Source organism: Chiloscyllium plagiosum, unplaced genomic scaffold (assembly GCF_037043375.1).
Source record: "Chiloscyllium plagiosum isolate Xiang-an unplaced genomic scaffold, Cpla_swu_hap1 HiC_scaffold_39, whole genome shotgun sequence".
NCBI classification, from domain to species: Eukaryota; Metazoa; Chordata; class Chondrichthyes; order Orectolobiformes; family Hemiscylliidae; genus Chiloscyllium; species Chiloscyllium plagiosum.
The window spans coordinates 5,123,907-5,134,564 of record NW_028270177.1 but is presented as its reverse complement, the minus strand read 5'-3'; positions in this window follow the sequence as shown (position 1 = coordinate 5,134,564).

Here is a 10,658-nt window from a genome sequence, read left to right as displayed (position 1 = left end):
AGAAGAAAGGATAGCAAAGATGATTCTCGATAGGAGCGAGTGTGACAGGGTAGTTCCTATGGGGGACTTCAACTTTCCAAATATCAACTGGGAATACTAGAGTTAAAGTACTTTAGATGGGTCAGTTTTTGTCCATTGTGCGCAGGAGGGTTTTCTGACATAGTATGTCAGAGTATGTGGCCAACAAGGGGCGAGGCCACATTAGATTTGGTACTGGGTAATGGACCTGGCCAGGTGTTAGATTTGGAGGTAGGTGAGCACTTTGGTGATAGTGACCACAATTCCGTTATGTTTACTTTAGCAATGGAAAGTATCACAAAGCTAGTCACATTTTTTCTAAAAGCTGTTCCTTGGCTCAGGGAGATTCTGTCCTTGATATTTTTCAGAGGGGCAATAAACCAGGCTGGGCTCCGATCAGTCTGGTTTGGTACAGAGATGGAAAAGGATTTTGAGAGATCTTTCATTTATGTGTGAACAGATGAGACTTCAGGCCAAAGTAGTCATGCTTTAGAAGTGACCTGTATAATGAAAAGGGAGTGGTCTGCTCTTTAGCTGAGCCAAGCAGTTTTAGTTCAACAGGGAGCTGTGTGGAAACTCTTTTTTCTGCCCTTCAACTTCAATCTGTAAGCATGTGTTCCATTTATACTGGTTTTAAAGGGATTTTGCTTATTGGGACTGTTGTGTATATTCGGAACAGCATAATTTAGTCTAGTTGAATAGGTTGAGTTCTGTAGGGGTTCTTTATTCTGTTCTTTGTGTTTCATTGTATCATTTTGTGAATAAATATTTGTCTGTTTTAAAATCTAGTAGTCAACCTAGCTATCTTAGTCTGGGTAATTTTCACAGTACACTTACCAAAACAAACTGCAAAGTTATGGTCTGGGGATGCCTGCTTAAGAATGTTTTGAGTGGTCTGGTTTAGACCATAACAGATTGAGGGCTCGTCCGGGATTTTAAAAAGCGAGTGGTCGGTGCTAGTGTCTTTATTTCGGGTGTTTGTTTGGTTGGGTAGACAAATCTTGGGATAAGAATGGCTCTTTCAGTCGCCAAACGTTTTCTGGATGTGGATGCGGTGACTTTGGAAGTTTTGCAAAAGTGAATAAGACCAAATTGCAAGAATTAGCAGAGAATCTGGAATTGGAACTGCCTGCTTCTGTAAGGAATGGAGAGATAATTGCAGCAATAGCTCAGCATTTAAATTTGCTGGAGAAACCATCAGAATCTATCGAGATGGCAAAAAATCAATTGCAAATGAAGCAGCTTGACTTTGAGGCAAGACAAAAGGAAAGGGCAGTAGAAATGAAACAGTTTGAGTTATGATTAAAAGCAGGAGAGGGTAAAAGAGAGAGCAGCAGAACAAAGAGAAAAAGAGAGGACAGCAGAAGAGAGAAAAAGAGGGAGCTTTTGAACTTCAAAAACTGGCACTTAAAAAGGAAAGTCAGCATAAACAGCTGGAAAATAAAGGCTGAGGGTAGACTTAGTGAGGAAGAGAGTGAGGATGAGCAAGTCCCTGATGGTCAGGAGCCTAGTGAGAAACTGTTTAAGTATGTTCAAGCATTGCCCCAATTTAATGAGAAGGAGGTGGAAGCCTTTTTCATCTCATTTGAAAAGGTGGCTAAACAAATGCAGTGGCCAGTGGCAATGTGGGTTTTGTTGATCCAAATGAAACTTGTAGATAGGGCTCGTGAGGTATTCGCATCTGTATCAGAGGAGGTATCTGGGGAATATGAGGAGGTATAAAAAGCAATTTAAGTGCACCGAATCTATGGAGGGACCCTGGTCAAACCTATATGGAGTTTGAAAGGATCAAATAAAGTAATTTTGATGGAAGGATAAGAACTTTAAAAATTGAGCAAACCTATGATGCCTTTAGAGAGGTAATTAGGTTGGAGGAATTCAAACATTCACTGCCTGAAATAGTGTGAACCCATGTGGAAGAGCAGAGACTTAAAACAGCAAGGTTAGCAGCTGAAGTGGCTGATGATTATGAGCTGGTCCGTAAAACTCGGTTTGGCTTCCAGAATCAATTTCAATCCATGAGGGATAGAAACTGGGGCAAAGAGAAATCCTCAGGTGGAAAAGGAAAGCTAGAGCTCAGTGAAGATCATAAGGACAACTTACCACAGAGGAAAAAAGAACCACTGAGCGGGACAAAGAAGTTAAAAAGCTCTGGTATTTTATTGTAATAAATTGGGTCACACGAAATCCCAGTGTTGGTGGGCTAGGAGAATGCCAGATGTAGCTTTTACAAGCCTGGAAGTTTTGCTGGACTAGTAACAAAAGGCACAAGGGAAATTAGACCACTGCCTCAGAGCGTACAAGATGATCAGAGGTTGATTAAGGAAGAAGTGCCAGATCTACTTAAAAAAATATACATGCAAGGGTAAAGTTTATTCATGTAGGTCAGGAGTAATAGACAAGGATGTTACAATATTAAGGGACACAGGAACCTCTCAGTCTGTAATGCTGAAGGATGAGGAGGTAAGCACTCCTGATAGACTATTGCCAGAAAAGGTATCGGTAACAGGAATTCATGGTGAGACAAAAAGTGCTCATTTATGTAAAGTGAGGCTAGAGAGTCCAGAGAAGAGTGGAGAATTTGTGGTAGGAGAACTGGACAATCTCTCAGCTCCAGGAATACAATTTGTCCTTGCAAAGAATATCGCTGATTTACTGGTAGGTATGCTGCCTACTCTAGTTGAAAAGCCAGTGGAGACACAGGCAACTGAAGATCTGGAGAATGTTTATCCATGAATTTTCTCTGATTGTGTGATCACAAGATTACAGAGGCACAAGCTGAATCAGGAGCAATCAAAAGGCACAGATAAGGAAGCTGGCATAGAGTTGATCAGATAAGTTGAACAGAGAAGGAGCAAATAGGTAAACATGCCAATATTTTTAGCTCTGCAAGCTGATTGAATTACAGCAGAAAGATGAGGAGTTAAAAGTTATATCAAAAGGCATTTAATGAGAAAGAAAGTGAATGCATGTCTGTGTTATGACTTAACAAATGATGTCTTAATGAGGAAAAGAAGACCATCACACATTCAAGCAGATGAGAAATTGGCAGAGATTCATCAAATTGTTTTGCCAGTAGAAAGGAGGTGTTGCGAGTGTTGCACGAGCTCCCACCTGGAGGTCATTCAGGGGTGAGGAAAACACAGGCTAAAATACAAAGACATTTTTACTGGCCTGGACCGTAGTTGAATTTTGCCAGACATCATACATGTTAGCTAATCGGAAAACCACAGGCAGTAATAAAACATGCACCTTTAATACCTATTCTAGCATTTGAGGAACATTTCACAAGAGTCTTGATTGATTGCATGGGTCCCCTACCTCAAACAAAAAGTGGGAATATGTATTTATGAACAATAATTGATGTATTGACTAGATTTCCAGAGGCAATCCCATTACACATCACAGCTAGAAGGGTTGTAGAGAACTACTTAATTTTTTACTGGATACGGACTGCTAATCGAGATCTAGTCAGATCAAGGATTATACTTCACCTCCAAACTATTCAAGGAGGTTCCGGATAACTTGGGAATAAAGCAATTCAAATCTACTGCATACCCTCCTGGATCGCAGGGAGAGTTAGAGAGATGGCATCAAATACTAAAGACCATGCTAAGGGCTGATGGTCAGGATTATCCAGATGATTGGGATAAGGGAGGTCCATTTGTACTTTTTATGATCAAAGATGCACCAAATGAATCGATCAAATTCAGTCCATTTGAATTTTGTTTTGGGCATGAAGTAAGAGGACCGTTAAAATTGATTAAGGAGAAATTAATAAGTGAGAATTCAGAGACCAACCATTTGGACAATGTGTCAAAGTTTAGAGAAAGATTAAATTGAGCTGGAGCATTGGCTAGACAGCATTTAAAAGTATCACAGCATAAAATGAAACTGGAAGCAGATAAGAAATCGCAAATTCACAATTTTGCAATTGGGGATAAGGTGCTACTCACAGTAACTGGTGAGCCTTTAAAAGCAAGGTTTAGTGGACTGTATCAAATTGAGAGGAAATTGAGTGAGGTGAACTACTTGATAAAGACTCCAGACAGGAAGAAATCTCATAGAGTGTATCACGTGAATCTGCTCAAAAGGTATTTTGACAGGGAAGGAAAGCAAGAGGAGACAGTGTTAATGATTACAGCACAGAAGGAAGAACCAAGCTCAGAGGATTCTGAATTGGACATTCCTCAAATGAAATTGGACAATGAGGAAGTTGTCAAAAATTGGGATAAATTATTGAGTTACCTTTCACAAGAAAATCGAAATGACCTGAAAGAGTTATTACTATCACATGGGGAGATGTGCGGAAATAATTGGGAAATACTAACCTAATTGTGCATAATGTAGAGATAGGTGATGCTGTTCCAATTAAGCAACATCTTTTTGGCAAAACCCTCTAAAGTTGGCACAGGTTCAGAAGGAGATAGAGCGCATGCTCCACGTTGGCATAATCAAAGTCAGTTACAGTGACTGGAGCTCCCCCATAGTCATGGTGCCAAAGCCAGATGGTGCCCAACAGTTGTGTGTGGACTATCGTAAAGTCAACGCCATTACAAATAGTGATGCATAGCCAATTCCACAGTTGGAGGACTGTGTCAAAAAAGTGGGACAAGAAACTAATATTTCTAAGTTGGACTTGCTCAGAGGTGACTGGTAAGTACATCTGTCAGAGAAAACAAAGGCAATTTCAGCTTTCCTAACGCCAAATGGACTGTATCAATTCAAAGTCATGCCATTTGGTATGAAAAACCCTCCAGCCACATTTCAGAGACTGACTAATAAGGCCATTGCCGGATTACCCAACTGTGTGGTGTATATTGATGACCTGGTGATTTTTAGTCACTCATGGAAGGAACATTTACAGCATTTATTGGACTTGTTCAATCGATTTTGGAAAGCAGTGGTAAACCAGGCTAAAAGTGAATTTGCCAAAGCCCAAGTCACCTTCGTGGACTATGTTTTTGGACATGGATCAATGGCCCCGCCGGATTCGAAAACGAAAGTAATTGGGGAATTTCCCACACTGTCGACAAACAAAGCAGTATTCGGTTCCTGGGGTTGAGTGGATTTTACTGAAAGTTTATGCCGAACTTTAGCAGTGTGGCTGCTCCACTCACCAAATTGTTAAAAAAGGACAAGAAGTTTCAGCGGTCAGCGGACTGTCAAAAGGTATTTGACAGCCTAAAAACTGTGTTAACCACTGCCCCAGTATTAGCCACACCGGATTACACAAAGCCTTTCAAGGTGGCTATCGATGCCAGTGATGTGGGTGTCGGTGCAGTGCTCCTGCAGGAGGATGACGAGGGAATAGAAAGACCCATCGGGTATATTTCCAGGAAGTTGAACGTTCATCAATAGAAATATTCAACAATGGAGAAAGAGACTATAAGCTTGGTATTGGCATGACAACATTTCAGTGTTTATATTATCAGCAATGCATCTGAGACAATTATATACACTGATCACAACCCATTGACATTTTTGGAAAAATTTAAGGACAAAAATGCCAGACCATTTAGATGGAGCTTGTTGTTGTGGCCATTCAATGTGACAATTGTGCAGGTGGCAGGTCACGCAAATGTGATTGCTGATGTGTTATTGAGGCTTGAATGAGATACGGAAACGTTTATTGCTGCGTGTACCGTGACCTGAATTTGCATGTGGCTAGTTAGTTAATATAGTGTATTTGTGTGTTTAAACTACTAACCAGGTTTTGAAGAGTTAAAAATGAAGCCATCTTTTGGTATTGATGGTCCTTTTTTTTAAGGGAAGCTGTTCCTTGGCTCAGGGAGACTCTGTCCTTGATTTGTTTTCAAACCGGTAATAAACTGAGCCAGGCTCCGATCCGTCTGGTTTGGTACAGAAATGAAAAGGATTTGAGAGACCTTTCGTTTCTGTGTAAACAAATGAGACTTCAGACCAAAGTGGTCATGTTTTAGAAGTGACCTATATAATGAAAGGTGAGTGGTCAACCCTTTAGCTGGGCTGAGCAGTTTTAGTTCTGGGAAGTTCCACAGGGAAGCTGTGTGGAAACTCTCTCTCTTTTCTGCCTTTCACCATCAACCTGTATGCATGTGTTCCATTTATACTGGATTTTAAAGAGAGTTTGCTTATTGGGACTGTTGTTTATATTCAGAACAGAATAATTAAGTCTGGTTGGATAGGTTCAGTTCTATATGGGTTCTTTATTCTGTTGTGTTTCATTGTGTAATTTTGTGAATAAATGTTTTGTCTGTTTTAAAATCTAGTAGTCAACCAAGCTATCTTACTCCAGGTAATTTTCACTGTACACTTACCGAAACAAATTGCAAAGTTATGGTCTGGGCTGTCTGCTTAAGAATGTTTTGAGTGGTCTGACCTAATTCATAACAAAAGGGACAGGTATACACCAGAGGGCACGAGCTACAGCAGGGGTGAAAGGCAATTACGATGCGATTAGACAAGATTTAAGATGCATAGGACAGGGAAGGAAACTGCAGGGGATTGGCAAAATAAAAAGGTGAAGTTTATTCAAGGAACAGCTACTATGTGTCCTTGCTAAGAATGTAGCTGTCAGACAGGGAGCAAGTTGTCGAGCACAGGAGCCGTGGTTTACTAAGGAAATTGAATCTTTTGTCAAGAGGAAGAAGGCGGCTTATGTTAGGATGAGATGTGATGGCTCAGCTAGGGTGATTGAGAGTTACAAGGTAGCCAGGAAAGACTGAAAGAGAACGTTAAGATGAGCGAGAAGAGGTCATGAGAAGTTGTTGGCGGAAAGGATCAGGGAAAACCCTAAAGCTTTCTATAAGTATATAAGAGATAAAAGAATGACTAGATTAAGATTAGGGCCGATCAAGGACAATAGTGGGAAATTGTGCATAGAGTCAGAGGAGGTAGGGGAAGCGCTAAATGCATATTTTTGGTCAGTGTTCACACTGGAAAAAAAAAATGTTGTCGAAGAGAATACCGAGAAACAGGCTACTAAACTAGATGGGATTGAGGTTCACAAGGAGGAGGCGTAGAAATTCAAGAAAGTGTGAAAATAAATAAATCCCCTGGGTCGGATGGGATTTATCCTAGGATTCTCTGGGAAGCCAGGGAGGACCCTGCCGAGTCTTTGGCTTTGATCTTTTATGTTGTCATTGTCGACAGGAATAGTGCAAGAGGCTGGAGCATAGCCAATGTTGTCCCCTTGTTCAAGAAGGGGAGTAGAGGTAACCGTGGAAGTTATAGACCTGTGAGCCTTACTTCGGTTATGGGTAAAGTGTTGGAGAAGGTTATAAGAGATAGGATTTATAATAATCTAGAGTGGAGTAAGTTGATTAAGGATAGTCAACACGGTTTGTGAAGGGTAGGTTGTGCCTCACAAACCTTACTGAGTTCTTTGAGAAGGTGACCAAACAGGAGGATGAGGGCAAAGCAGTTGATGTGGCAGTAAGGCATCTGATAAGGCTCCCCGTGGTAGGCTACTGCACAAAGTGCGGAGGCATGGGATTGAGGGCAATTTAGTGGTTTGGATCAGAAACTGGCTAGCTGAAAGAAGAGAGAGGGTGGTGGTTGATGGGAAATGTTCATCCTGGAGTTCAGTTACTAGTAATGTACCGCAAGGATCTGTTTTAGGTCCACAGCTGTGTGTCATTTTTATAAATGACTTGGATGAGGACATAGAAGGATGGGTTAGTAAATTTGCAGACAACACTAAAGTCAGTACAGTTGTGGACAGTGCCAAAGGATGTTGTAGGTTATAGAGGAACTATATTGATGAGCTGCAGAGCTGGGCTGAGAGATGGCGAATGGAACTTAATGTGGAAAAGTGTGAGGTGATTCACTTTGGAAGGAGTAGCAGAAATGCAGAGTACAGGGCAAATGGTACCCTTCATTCCTGTTGCCACCCAGGTTGATAGGGCTGTTACGAAGGCATACAGTGTGTTAGCTTTTATTAGTAGAGGAATCGAGTTTCAGAACCAAGAGGTTATGCTGCAGTTGTACAAAACTCTGGTGCGGCTGCACCAGTTCTGGTCACTGAATTATAGGAAGGATATGGAAGCTTTGGAAAGGGTTCAGAGGCAATTTACTAGGATGTTGCCTGGTATGTTGGGAAGGTCTTATGAGGAAAGGCTGAGGGACTTGAAACTGTTTTCATTAGAAAGGTGGTTGAGAGGTGACTTAATTGAGACACACAAGATAATCAGACTGTTAGATAGGGTGGACAGTGAGAGCCTTTTTCCTCAGATGGTAATAGCTAGCACAAGAGGGCATAGCTTCAAATTGACAGGTGATAGCCATAGGACAGATGTCAGAGGTAGTTTCTTTACTCAGAGTAGTAGGTGTGTGGAACGCACTGCCCGTAATAGTAGTAGACTTGCCAACTTTACAGGCATTGGATCGACAGATGGACGAGAGTGGAATAGTTAGATGGGCTTCAGATTGGTTTCACAGGGCGGTGCAACATCGAGGGCTGAAGGGCCTGTACTACACTATGATGTTCTACATTCTATGTTCTTTGACCCAACTAGTTCACACTGATCCTCTGAAGATATCCCCTACCCAGTTATCCTATATTTACCTCTAACTTACACACCTAACCTACACATCCCTACACTATGGGGCAATTCAGAATGACCAATTCACCTAACATGCACATCTTTGGATTGTGGGAGGAAACCGGAGCACACGGAGGAAACCCACACAAATATAGGGAGAATGTGTGGAGTTTGCACAGTCGCCTGAGGCTGGAATCGAACCCAGGTCTTTGGAGTTATGAGGCAGCAGTGTTATCTGCTGAGCCACAATGCCGCCCATAGTTAGGGTAACCAAAATTATAAAGATCAAAAGTCCAGACCACAACATGGAAAGTTATTTCTTACAGTCCATTTGATTTTAGAAATGATGACACACAGAAGCAGACCAGCTCTCTTTGATCCAATGGTCGAGCAGGTGGATCGCACTCTTTCTTGATTTAGAATTCTTTCATTTATGCTTTCTTGGATTTTTCCCACATGGAGAGAGAAAGAGTGGGTGCTTTCAGTCTGCAGGCTGTAGAAATTTCTCTCTGCTGTTGCACCGGCACTTGCATCTTTTTAGCACCCTGCAGCTCAACCAATTAGAGGGATGTTAGCAGAAATTAGCAAAATTTCCTTAACTCGAAAGATTCCCTGTTCTGCTCAATCATGAACTGTCTCTCTCCTTGCTTCAAATAGCAAGACTGTATTGTACAGTTCAACAATATCATGTATCTGCCTTTTTCTCAAGTTGCTAAATTCTTCTAGTGTTCCAGTTGTAACAGAACTGTAATCAGGGCAGGACTTAAACACTTAATAGTAGGGACCTGGGAGTGCTGCTGAACTAAAGAGACATCAGGGTGCATTTCACAGTTCCTTGAAAGTGGAGTCGCAAGTAGACAGGTTAGTGAAGAATGCGTTTCATGTGCCTGCCTTTATTGGTCAGTGAATTGAGTATAGGAGGTGGAAGGTAATGTTATGGCTTTACAGAACATTGGTTAGGTCACTTTCAGAATACTGCATTCAGTTCTGATCTCCCTGCTATTGGAAAAATGTTGTAAAACTTGAAAAGGGTTCACAAAAGGTTTACGGGGCTGTTGCCAGAGTTGAAGGGTTTGAGCTATAGGGAAAGGCCGAATAGTTTGGAGCTATTTACTCTGGAGCATTGGAGGCTGAGGGGTGACATTATAGAGATTTATAAAATCATGAGGGGCATGGATAGGGTAAATAGTCAAGGTCTATACCCCAGCGTAGGGGAGTCCAAAACTACAGGGCATAGGTTTAAGGTGAGGGGGGAGGACTTAGATTAGATTAATTACAGTGTAGAAACAGGCCCTTCGGCCCAACAAGTCCACACCGACCCGCCGAAGCGCAACCCACCCATTCCCCTACATTTACCCCTTATTTCCAACACTACGGGCAATTTAGCACAGCCAATTCACCTGAATTCACCTGACCTGCACATCTTTGGACTGTGGGAGGAAACCGGAGCACCCGGAGGAAACCCACGCAGACACGGGGAGAATGTGCAAACTCCACACAGTCAGTCGCCTGAGTCGGGAATTGAACCCGGGTCTCTGGCGCTGTGAGGCAGCAGTGCTAACCACTGTGCCACCGTGCCGCCCACGGTGACTTAAAGGAGACCCAAGAGGCAACGTTTCACACAAAGAGTGGTACGTGTGTGGAATGAGCTGCCAGAGGAAGTGGTGGAGGCTGGTACAATTACAGCATTTAAAAGGCATCTGGATGGGTATATGTAAAGGAAAGGTTTAAAGAGATATGGGCCAAATGCTGGCCAATGGGACTAGATTAATTTAGGATATCTGGTCAGCATGGAGGAGTTGGACAGAAGGGTCTGTTTCTGTGCTGTGCAGCTCTATGACTCTATCAACTTCCATTTTAGTTTATAGTCATGAAGAAAACACATGGTAACTCCCAACAGCACTATTTGCAGCTGTGCCTTCAATGCCTGGGCCCTAAACTCAGGAATTCCCTCCAGAAACCCATGGATCTCTTTCATTTCCTTTAAGGTACTCGAGACTGAGAGGAGTGTGCAGTAAGTCAGCATCATTGTAAAGCAGCCTGGAAACACCGACCTGACTGGGACTTGGGACAAAAATAAAGATAACATTTTTCTAGTCTATAATCTGTTCTGAC